Source organism: Octopus sinensis, linkage group LG10 (assembly GCF_006345805.1).
Source record: "Octopus sinensis linkage group LG10, ASM634580v1, whole genome shotgun sequence".
Classification (NCBI taxonomy): Eukaryota; Metazoa; Mollusca; class Cephalopoda; order Octopoda; family Octopodidae; genus Octopus; species Octopus sinensis.
Window position 1 is genome coordinate 30,317,002 of NC_043006.1, and position 11,928 is coordinate 30,328,929.

An 11,928-nucleotide genomic window follows, 5' to 3' on the forward strand; every position below is an offset into this window, starting at 1 on the left:
GTAACAGCTTCAAATGATCAACATAAACTGTTAAGTCATCATCAAGCAGCTCGATGGATATACTTGCTAAGGAAGAAAAACAGTGCAAATTCCCATCTTCCAAGATTCAACCAGAATAACTTTGGTTTCCCGCTGAAGGTTTTAATTTTCTCTTTCCAAGAAAACAGAGTGGAGTTATTTCTTTGAAGTTCTTTTTTAAGGACATTTAGCATTTCAAGTTTGTCAGACAAGTAAAAAATATCACTCTTTACATCAACAAGTTTCTCTCCAGGCTCTGCTTCACTCAAAAAAGAGATAACAGTGTCCCCAAATGCAACAAAGCGATGCAGGCAATTACCCTTGGATAGCCATCTGACTTCAGTATGCAACACAAGTCGTTCAAATTCTTCGTCGTTATTTTCACGTAATTGCTTAAAGAGGCGATCTTGCAGTGCATTCTTTTTTTATTAAGTTGACAGCTTCGATAATGTTTATAAGTGCACCACTCAAAAATCCTACTATGTGTTTGGCAACCAAATTCTGTCAATGAAGAATGCAGTGCACACAAAGTACATTAGGCACAGCTATTTTTAAGTAAGCACTGAATCCCCGAGTGCCATCTGTTGCACAAGCCACAATGTTCTTCAATGGAATGTTGTTCTCTTCAAAATAGGCCTCAAATTTTTTGAAGATGGATTCCCCTTTTGTGTCGGCTGTTAATTTCAAAGCAGTTTTTGACATATATCATTAAGAAACCTAACAAATGCCATTAAAAAAGCAGAATTAACAGATAGAATTGATTCATCTATTTGAAGTGAGAACTCATTTACCAAAAGTTTTGAAACTAATTGACTTTCAACATCAGCTGCCATTTCATCAATCCGTTGTGATACTGATGAGCTACTCAGAGGAATAACACTAGTAACCTCTTGTGCACTCTGATCCATGACTGTTGAAATCACTACAGCCACTGCTGTTATGCTCAAAGATTCACAAATGGTGTCAGGCTTAACAGCTTTTGCAACAAAATTTGCTATCTTGTAAGATGTCTACTTTTGCTGCTCTTTGAGTGAATGTTTGATCCACTGTCATCCTTTACTTGAAATTCATCATGTAACCTTTTGAAGAAATCTAGCAGCTTGTCTTTCTTATCTCTATGTGCAGTCTCCAGATGTTCTTTTAGTTTGCAGGAATGCATACTTTCATTTGAGAAGGAAGTCTCACATAGCAGACACATAGGCATGGTAGAATTTTGTGGAGATTTAATGAATCCATAAGGAAGATATTCAACAGAATAGTGTGTATACTTTTTTTAGATGCACTTGCCATGCTTATCTGAAATAAACAAATATTTTCAAAGAAGTTGAATAAACAAGAGGTTAGTTTCAAGTGTTTTCTTCAGGGGTGGATACAGAGTAGGGTAAACCGATATACCTTTTTAGCCAAGAATAAAATTAGGTCTAAAACCAAGTTTATAAAGTTAATACATTACACAGTTAACTAAATCAAAGGCTATAATAATCAAGAAAAACAGATTAATATTTATGCTTATAAAAAGATAAAAATAACAAGACAAAAATTCATCATTCCCTTTTCAGTTGACAGTGTAGAAAGAAAATTGATTTGATGAAAAGAAACTAAATTATAAAAGTGATAGCTAAAGGAAGCAAGCTGGTAAACTCATGGAGAAAATAGTTCAAGATTTATTGTTGAATCAAACTCAAATTACCAAAATGAGTTAGCAAAGTATATTGAAAATGTATTTTCTTTCTTAAAAAAAATGATTTTATAATATATTTTGTTATATTCTATTAAACATAGTTCAATATTAAATTTTATTCTAATTAAATTAAGTATATAATACTATTCAGTGACCAATTATTGAATTATTGTGGGATGACGTCAGCAGCTGGGTGTGTTGACCGGAAGTTGAGGCAACCGGAAGGGGCAGCCGTGAGGCGTGCTCAGGGAGTGGGGATTTTGGCCTTTCCAACGAGGGTCGTCGGGGTGTTAAGACATGTGAAGACGTTGCTAAGGTTGGGTGAAGCAGCTGCTATCTTTACCTCGCTCAGACGTTCTTCCTCGTCCATCTCAAGGTATAGCGTTAACGCGCTCCCTTCTAAATACAGCGCCATAAGACTTGCCACATCGCTTATACCTTGCAGTCTTGCCACCAGCCTGATTTTTACGCATCCAGGCCACTACATCGCCTTCGCCATTAAAGGCTCTGATGATGTCGCTGGCGATCCTGATTTTCGCAGACATCGTGGTGACGACTTACATGGAATGCCAAAATAGCTTGTAGTGTGTGCGAGATAGTCGATATATAAAGGCACCTACCTTCTCTTCGCTCTGATAGAGACCCTTCAGTGGTAATAGATCCTTCGTCACAGCCCCGACCTGAACGCTAAAGATAGCAGCTGCTTCACCCAACCGTAGCAACGTCTTCACATGTCTTAACACCTCGACGACCCTCGTTGGAAAGGCCAAAATCCCCGCTCCCTGCGCACACCTCATGGCTGCCCCTTCTGGTTGCCCCAACTTCCGGTCAACGCACCCAGCTGCTGACGTCATCCCACAATTATTAAATTGATTAATAATTTAATAGTTATATAAAAGTGCATATAAGAATGATTTTATCTAGTTTTCTAATGAATTGTTTGTTTTCAGGGTACCCTCAGTCTCTCACCTCCCTCATGATTCCCCATCTTAGTTTGAATACTTCTCAAAACCCTTATTAATTATAGTTTTTTTAAAAAATAAATCCTATACTCATATGTGAAGAAACAGTTTTCCTGACTGCTTGGGTCCAGTTTAAATGATTGATCAATGATTTAACTTGGTGGAACGACCTTTCCATCCTCACCTCTGATGCTATGGACCTAGATGGAATATTTATGATAATTAAAGTAACTTATAGAAACTTAGGTAAAATGAAGTAAAAAGAAGTAGATACTAGCACACTAACAACACAGAAAAATATTATTAAACAAGAAAGTACAGAATCAAGAGCAGAAGTAGGATGAGATAAGCAGAGAGAGAGGGGGTGGGAAGAGAGGGGGAGAGAGAAGAAGTGATGTAATTTGACAAAGCAAAATAGAAAAAAGAATGTGAAAGAGACTTGTACGGATGTTAACCAGAGTTAGCATGGATGTTGTTGATTGGATGGATTTTCCATGTCGTCAATAGTGTTGAAGTGGAGATTTGATTCATAACTTTGCCTTCTGTGCTGTCCATTGTATATGTATGTTTTGCAGCTTTAAAATTTTGGAGCAATTTGGTATGATGCAATGGTATGTAGCTGTTCATCTTATGAACCGGACATACAACACTGAGAATCTAATATTCTAGCACGTGTTCTTTAGGAACATATATGAGTGTAATAGAAAATTAGTACTTGAGGATGATTCATCAGAATTATAAACACATACATGTGTTTCTTAGATGTATATGGGTAATGTGCATTTTACAAATAAAAATACATGCCTACATGTTAATATTTTATGATTCCCAAATTTTCTGTGCGTCCCCTCCTGTAGTCCCCTGTGGCTCCTTATTTTTCAAACTTAGCTATGTGTCCCACTAAGGGCCATATGGCTCTCGTTGAGAAACCCTGAGCTAGATTATGAAAATATTCCACTCAAGATGCTGAGAACCTAAATTCAGATATTCCTTGTTCTGCCGTTGAAGACTTTTACAATTTTTTTTTTCAGCATTATGGCCTTTTAGGTCTGCCCAGATCAGTGGAAAAAGGCTCCCCTCATAAAGGTTTTTAGCTGGGATGATTTTACTACTAAATCACTAGTTCAAGTTTTTCCTTGAACATGATTGAATGTTTAAGTTGAGGATCAGTATCTGAAGAGGGTCTGTGCATCCTTCAGTCAAAGGTACTATCTCTACACAAACTTTGAGCTTTATATAGATAGATATAGATATACATGCATACATGTGTGTGTGTGTGTGTGTATTGAGTTATCAGTAAGGAATTATCAATCCAGGCTAAATACTTCTCAAGCCCTCTGTTAATACAAATACACCTGGCTAACAAAAAACTTTCAGGTTGGTATAGAACAGTGGTTCCCACCCTATCCACTACAAAGGACCCCTTTTATTTAAATGAGTTTTTCCATGAACCCCAGGATATTGAAAAGTCTGTCAGCTTAACATGTTCACAGATCCCCAGTAGTACCTCTGCGGACCACAGGTTGGGAACTACTGGTATAGATCTTCAGGTAATCCTAAGGCACTAGTATACATCCTACACTATACACTTCATACTGTACTGTATAGATCTCACACTCTGTACACAACTGATCTTGCACTGTATGTATGTATGTATGTACATACATACATCTGTCTGGCTGGCTGTTTGTTTGTCTATGTAATGCAGTGAAGAGTAGAAAATGGAGCAAAATCAGATTTGTCACTTAGTGTCAGGTGTGTGCATATAGTGCAGCAGTTTTAAATTGATTAAATAAACACAAATGCAAAGGAAATGGTGCGCAAAAGTGTGAAATTTATTGGGGTTTTTTTCCGCATTATGGCCTTTTACAAGTGTGACAGATGTAATTGATTAAACCAGAACTACATGGGTGTTTTAAAAGCTAGAAGTAAGGGAAAGCAAGATACAGCGTCTGCATTTCTATAGAGAAGAATAATAATTGCATTCTCCCAGTCCTTACACATTGCACTATCCTTTCAGATTACACTTATAAGTTCATGAAGGGACTATGTGATGCGATCACCATCAAATCACAGGATCTCAGCACAAAAACCATCCCCAGGTAGCTTACCAAAATTTAACTTAATGCTGTCATTACTTCATTTATTGAGGGCATAGTATTCAAGGAGCCAATGGTAGGTCTTTGTTGCATAGTATCAATCACTGTTTCATCCACAACTGACTCATGGTTCAGGAGTCCCAAAAAATGTTCAATCCAACAACCTGTGATTTCTGTTGATTTAGTAAACTGACTAGAAGACTCCTTGGAAAGCAAAAGAGCTGGTGCAGAGCTCTTAGGCCCATAAACTTGCTTCATAAGATGATAAAGCTTCTTGCTGTCATTTGCATCAGCAGCAGCCTGAACATCACAAGCATGATTCTCTCCTCTCACCAAGTATTCTGCATATTCCTGAGAGATCCCTGCAGTAGTGATTTTACAGTGATATAGTAGGCACATGCTAAATTTCGCTGCACAACTGAACGTCCTCTGTGTAACAATAGATTGTGGGCACGGCGCTTTACAGCCAATACTCACTGAACTTCAGCATCATTTTCAACAAACCAGTCTCTGTGTCTGGCAGTAGCATATCCCAGTGTTTTAGCAGTACATTGAAAAACCTGGTCTCAAAAATCTTCTCATACTGTATTTTTAATGCTGAATAAATGATTCTGAAGCTTTTCCCTCACCACAGCATCATATATTTTATGGCTATTCAGACGCTGAGGGATGCCAACTGGCCTTCTTTCTTTCATTCTGATCATCAGCTGGAACTTTGCTCACACCAGGCTATGGTCCGTCCAGCACTCTGAACCATGAAAGGACTTGATATTACAAATGTCATAGATGTCATGCTTGCAAATGATGACATAATCCAGCAAATGCCAAACTTTAGACTTGGGATACATCCATGTTGTTGTGTGATCACCTCTGTGCATAAAATGAGCACTTGCAATGTATAGTCCATATTCTTTGCAAATCTCCAGCAGCATGAGACCATTGCTATTCATCTTCCCTATACCAAAAACGTCCAAGAGAGTTCCATGTCTGTCAGTCTGTTCTAACCCTGGCATTGAAATCCCCAAATAGAATGACTTTATCAGAATTGGGGATTTTCCCAAGATGGTTTTCTCAGTTGGATACAGAAAATAGTTTTATCTTCATCACAACTGGTCAAAGTAGGTGCATAGGCACTTATTAAAGCAGCAAACTGCCCACCTCTCAGGTGCAAATGCAGAGTCATTAGATGATCATTTATAGGAAAAGGAAGCTCCTCCAACTTCTTAAGGATTTCAGATCGAACTGCAAAGCCAACACCAGCTTCTCTGCATTCCTCCTTTGGTTTTCCCTTCCAAAAAAAAAAGGTGTATCCACCTTCTACTTCCTGAAGCTGACCATCACCTTCAACATGAGTCTTTGAAAGTGTAGCTATATCAGCGTTATAATGGTTCAGCTCGTGAGTAACAAGTGCAATGCATCTTTCAGGCCTGCAGTCACCCTTGCTATCCAACAGAGTGCGCATATTCCAACATGAACCATTCCAACCAGATTTTATAAGTATTCTCTTTGGTTTTCAAGTGCAGGATAGACATCTGTTAGTCACACTTAAACCACCAGATAGAGAAAGACAGGCAATTTTTGGTTCACCTTTTCTAGAACATGCTTGGCTTCCAGGTGAGCAGTGCCCTCCCCAAATAGAACTGCTCAGACACCCATTCAGCAACTTAATTCCATTGACAAGGAGACAACTGTATATCTAACATGGCCACCTATGTGCAGGTCACTGACTACATGCTTCCAATCCATCAGGACTACATGCTTCGCCACCTTTGGACATCAATGTTTCACCATTCTTGAGGCTTATCAATGTCACATACCTGAACCAATTGGAGGTAAACTGAATCGCTAGCCTATGACTATATACAAATAGTTTAAAAACCATTTGCTAAGTCATGCTAAATCACAACCTAGTGGCAAACAAGTGGGGCACATGCATTGCATATGTGTGTTCACTAATATAAATGAGTGCGTGTGTATTTAAAAAAAATTTTTTATCTAGTTTCAGCTCACAAGCTGTGGCCATGCTGGGGCACCGCCATTTGGTTGCTACATGATTTTACTTCACGAATGCTTTTTAGCAATTGCATGAGAGAGTTTGATGCAGCTGCCCTCATCTGCACCTCCTGCCGTGAAGTTGGTTCATCTGGGACACCTGACAAGAAGAGATCCAGTTTTATTTTAAAGACATCTGCATTCACCCCATGCAGGTCTCTTAGGTTCTTCGAGAGGATATTGAAGAGCTGTGGACCTCTGAAGCCCAGGCTATCACAGTATCTTGTCCTACATATTGATGGCAAATTTGGAGTCCTTGGCACTATGCAGTGGCGCCCAGTTCTGGCATTTGTGTAACTCTCGATGCCAAAGTTTGGGACAAGTCCTTCTAGGATCTTCCAGATGTATATTATGGCATATCTTTCTCGCCTACGCTCTAAAGAATAGAGTCTCAATCTCTTGAGTCTTTCCCAATAGCTTATATGCTGCACAGAGGCTATCTTCTTCGTGTAGCTTCGTTGGATCGCCTCAAGTTCTGTGATTAACTTGACACTGGATGGTGACCATAGCTGAGAGCAATAGTCAAAGTGGCTTAGGACAAGTGTCCTCCAGAGGACCATCATGGTTTCCTGGTCTCTTGTTCTAAAGGTTCTAAGAATCCATCCGGTCAGCCACCTACATTTCATTGCCAATTTAGCAACATGCACATGAAAGGTTGCATCATCACTCATGTAAATACCCAGGTCTCGCACTGATTGTGCCTCTGGGATTGCCATCCCGCCAGGTCCAGTGTATTTATTGGGTATTGCATTTAGTTTTGCATGCTGATAGCATAAAGCTTGAAACTTTTCAGCATTGAACTGCATGCTATTCTTTTCAGCCCACTTGTATATTTTGTCCAGCTCACATTGCAGGTGCATAGTGTCTTCAGGGTTCTGTATTGCCTGTGAAACTTTTGTATCATCTGCATAACTTGTGATCGTAGCTCTCTGCATGGCTGAGGGCATGTCTGAGAGGGCCATTATGAACAGTAGTGGTCCCAAAACAGTGCCTTGGGGAACACCGCTCACTATTTGCATGTTAATGGAAGTGGCCCCATTGGCTACTACCACCTGACTTCTATCCTTCAGAAAGTTATGAAGCCATTCTCCCAATTTTCCAAATATGCCAAGATCACGCAGTTTGTGACATATCATTCCATGATCGACTTTATCAAAGGCCTTTGCAAAGTAGAGATATATGACTTCCACATTTGAGTGGTTGAGCAGTCGTTTCAGCACCTAGTCATAGTGTTGTAGGAGCTGAGTTAAGCAGCTTCTTCCTGGTCGGAAACCATGTTGGGTGTCAGGCAGCAAGTCATTTTCTTCAAGGAAGGTGATTAGTTTCCTTCTGACTATTCGTTCCATGACCTTGCTGATGTGTGAGGTCAGAGAGATAGGTCTGTAGTTCTTGGCCTCCGCTCTGCTACCTCCTTTATGAATAGGGTATATTTTACCTTCCTTCAGTTTTCTTGGAAGTTTGCCAGTTGCAAGGAAGCTCTGAAAGAGGAACTGCAGTGGTCTTGCTAGGACTCTCTTACATACTTTTAGAAGGATTGCTGGGAATCCATCGGGGCCAGTAGCTGAGTTTGTTTTCATTTCATCAATAGCCTTTATTACATCGTCTTCCTTTATATTGATGTAATCAATCATCGCTGCCTCTGATTTTATATCTGCAGTGGTAAAGAAGTCAGTTGGATTGCTGACTTGAAAATGCCCTAGGGGTGGAGTGAAAATACTCTTGAATTGCTCATTTAGTATTTCACTTACCCTCATTGGATTTCCTGTGAGTGTGCCATCCTTTTCAAGGAGTGGCCCTATCCTACAATGCACCGTAGCTGTTTCTTTGGCATACCTGTAGAAAGCTCTGGGGTTAGATTTTATGTTGTCTATAGCCCAGGCTTCTTTGTCTGCTCTTTCTTTTTCATGGGAGAGTTGCAGACATTTTTCAATTTCCAACAGTTTTATTTTCAGGCGGGACTTTTCACTGCTTTCAATTTGTTTGTTTAGGCGATTTGAAACTTTTGTACGCCGTCTCAATAGAATTTTCCTCTCTCTTGGGATTTTGCTCTTGTGTACAGTGGCCTTTCTCTCTGGGACACATTTGTAGCATATGGCTTGCATTACAGACATGAATTGTTGAAGTTTTATGTCAATGTCTGGCGAGGAGAGACATTCAGGCCAGTTTTGTTTGAGGATCTCTTTCTCAATTTGTTTCCAGTTTGCCTTATGGAAGTTCAAGCTGGAAAGATTCTGAGAGTTTCTTGTAGGCTGCATGTCCATGCTTTCCTTTGGCCCGTGCATGGTCAGCTCTACCATGTTGTGATCCGAGAGTAGTGTCGGTGTCACTTTCACATTATGGATGAGATCCATATTATTTGTGAAGCAGAGATCCAGTATGTTACCTACCCTGGTTGGTTGGAGTATTACTTGCTCCATGTACAGAGTGTTGATGAAGTTCAGGAGGGACCTCACCTGTCCTCGTTCGCATCATGTCATTCCTGGGAGAGAAAGGCCCTCGGGCCATCTGACATTGGGTAGATTGAAGTCTCCCATAAGAAGTACACTTATGTGTTGTTCTAATGTGACTAGAACTTCTATTTTTATAAGGTAGTCTTCAAACTTGCCTACATGGCTTGGGGCATCTGGAGAGTGATATGTAGCACATATAACTACACCAAGTTGCCTTATATGTACAATTAGTGTGTCACACACCGAATTTGAGTATGACAAAAGGACCTGGGGTGTGAGGTCCTCACGGATGTACATAGCAACTCCTCCATGACTCCTTTCTTTTCTGTCGGTCTGTAGTACAACATACTGTGGTATGTGTATTTCCACATCTGCTATGTCCGGTTTCAGGTGTGTTTCCGTAAGTGCTATGCATAAGGCTTGATTGCATGCAACAAAGTCTCTCAAGATTTTTGTCCTGTTACTGAGTGTTAGCAGTCCTCTGATGTTCAGTAGGAGCATCGAGGTGATGTGTATGCTGTTGCCGGCGGTGTCCACCTTGGGTCTATTGCTGTGGCGGTCCTGTGTATTGTGGATAGTCCCATCTGCGAGTTTGAGTTTGATGGAGCCAGGTTAGCTGCTGTACAATCTTTTGTGTCATGCACAAAAAGATTATTGTTCAGCAGCTGCCCTTTCAATAACATGTTGGCGGTTTGTAGCACGCACCACACCTGCGTACCTCCGTTTTAGGGCAGGTGGTGCATGGTCCATTCCTTTTCCTTTTGGTAGTTGGTTTCTGACCTGTTTCATGTTTATGTGGCAGGGTCTTTGATGTGCAAAACAGCAGCCTGCACCTTCCTCTCCATGCCAGCAGACACCTTTCAGGTAGAATTTACACATTTGTGTGCGCTGTCTGTTTCTATCCTTTTTGGTACATGGATAGTCAGGTTTGTATATATATATACACACACACACCTAATTTTGCACTTTATACACACTACACAGCACTATAAACCACATGTGACACTATGCTATATATGCACAATTAGCATTGTGTTATATACACAACTAGCATTGTGTTATATACACCTGTCACTGCAGTAACTACAATTAACAAGCTCTGTCTATTTCGAGAGCATGCTGTTGTTATTGTTGTTGTTATTTTATCCCCAGGTCAACCCCGATTAAACATACATGTGATCAAAGACATTCCAGTTATGACTAACCCATCTTTTTGTCCAGTAACAGTTTAACTAGGACTATAGTGTCCAATAGGCACCTCTTTTGATATTGGTTTTGCTGCTATTTCTAGCAGGTTAAGCAGCCACAAGAGACCAGGTTGCAGTAGTGAGAGGGATTTGTGTACAAATTGCTGTATTGTAAATCTTCTGAAGCAGAAGACTGGGTGGGTGGCGGCGGTGGTGGTGGTGGTGGTGGTGGTGGTGTAGAATATTCAACAATATCAAAACGAACATCAGTAACCTTAACAGCAACATGTTGCTGTTATTAAGTATAATTTTTTTTCCTTTTTTTTTGCTTAGATGTTTTTGTATCAGTCACGTGACACTCCCTCCCCTGCCTTCACACCCTTCCCTCCACCCCACTACCTGTAACAGTAAAACCTGAGTAACATATCTTCCTGACAGCTTTTAGCTATTTCTTCTACATTCCAACACTTCTTACCAACCGGCTTTTAACTCATTCACTAAGCTTACAAATTTTAAACAAATCTTTGAATAGTTTCTACCTTGAAAAGCAATTTTTTTTTTTGCCTGTCATTTTTGCTTCCGTTTGCTTTTTACTGGTCTCAATTTTAAAATTCAAATTTAACTTACTTTATTTTTTAGTTTTTAAAGAAATTATTTTAATCTTAAAAATATATTTTTCTGAAGATTTCTGCTGGATTTTTTTCTTTTAAATGATTTAGAAAATTTTGTCTATGAAAACCATTAAAAGAAAAAAATTTTTTTTGTTATTTTCTATTTATTCTAAGTTAGTGGAACAGCAGAAATGGTAGAATATTTAACTAAATGCTTTTTTTTTTTTTCAGGCATATAGCTTTGTCTTCTATATTCTAAGCTCAAATCTTACTCAGTTTTACTCTTTTTCCACCCCTCCATAAAGACTACTAGTCACATACCAATATTTGATTCAATCAATATAGCCATTTCTCACTAAAATCTGTGATTTTGTATTAATATTTCCTCTGCACAAAGATTGCCAGGGAAGAAACAAACTCTTGGAGTCAAGTCTGTGATTTGGTTTCAGTCCTCAGTCAAACCCAATTCACTCTACTTACATAACTAAGATAGGCATGAACATCACAGAATCTCATTTGTAGCTTTGTCTCAGGATAAATAATTTTCTTATGTCTTTGAATAGAAGGTAAAAACCAACCCAGTTGACTCAACATCTTTATGTGAGCAATCGATTTGTTTAAAAATGCAACCAAGTCTTTCTCGAATTACACCCTACTCGTGTTAAAGACACATTGGGTAATATTGTCCAAGGTACATTATGCCAAAAAAAAAAATTGAGATGGCCATGGGTGGAGTCCTTTTCATCATAAGTTTGCTCAGGAATTAAACAACAACCTGCTTCCAATTACCAGATGAAACATCTTCACTTCACCTGTATCCTTGCTGGTCTTGGGAAAGACATGAACACCATCACATCCCATTTCTTGC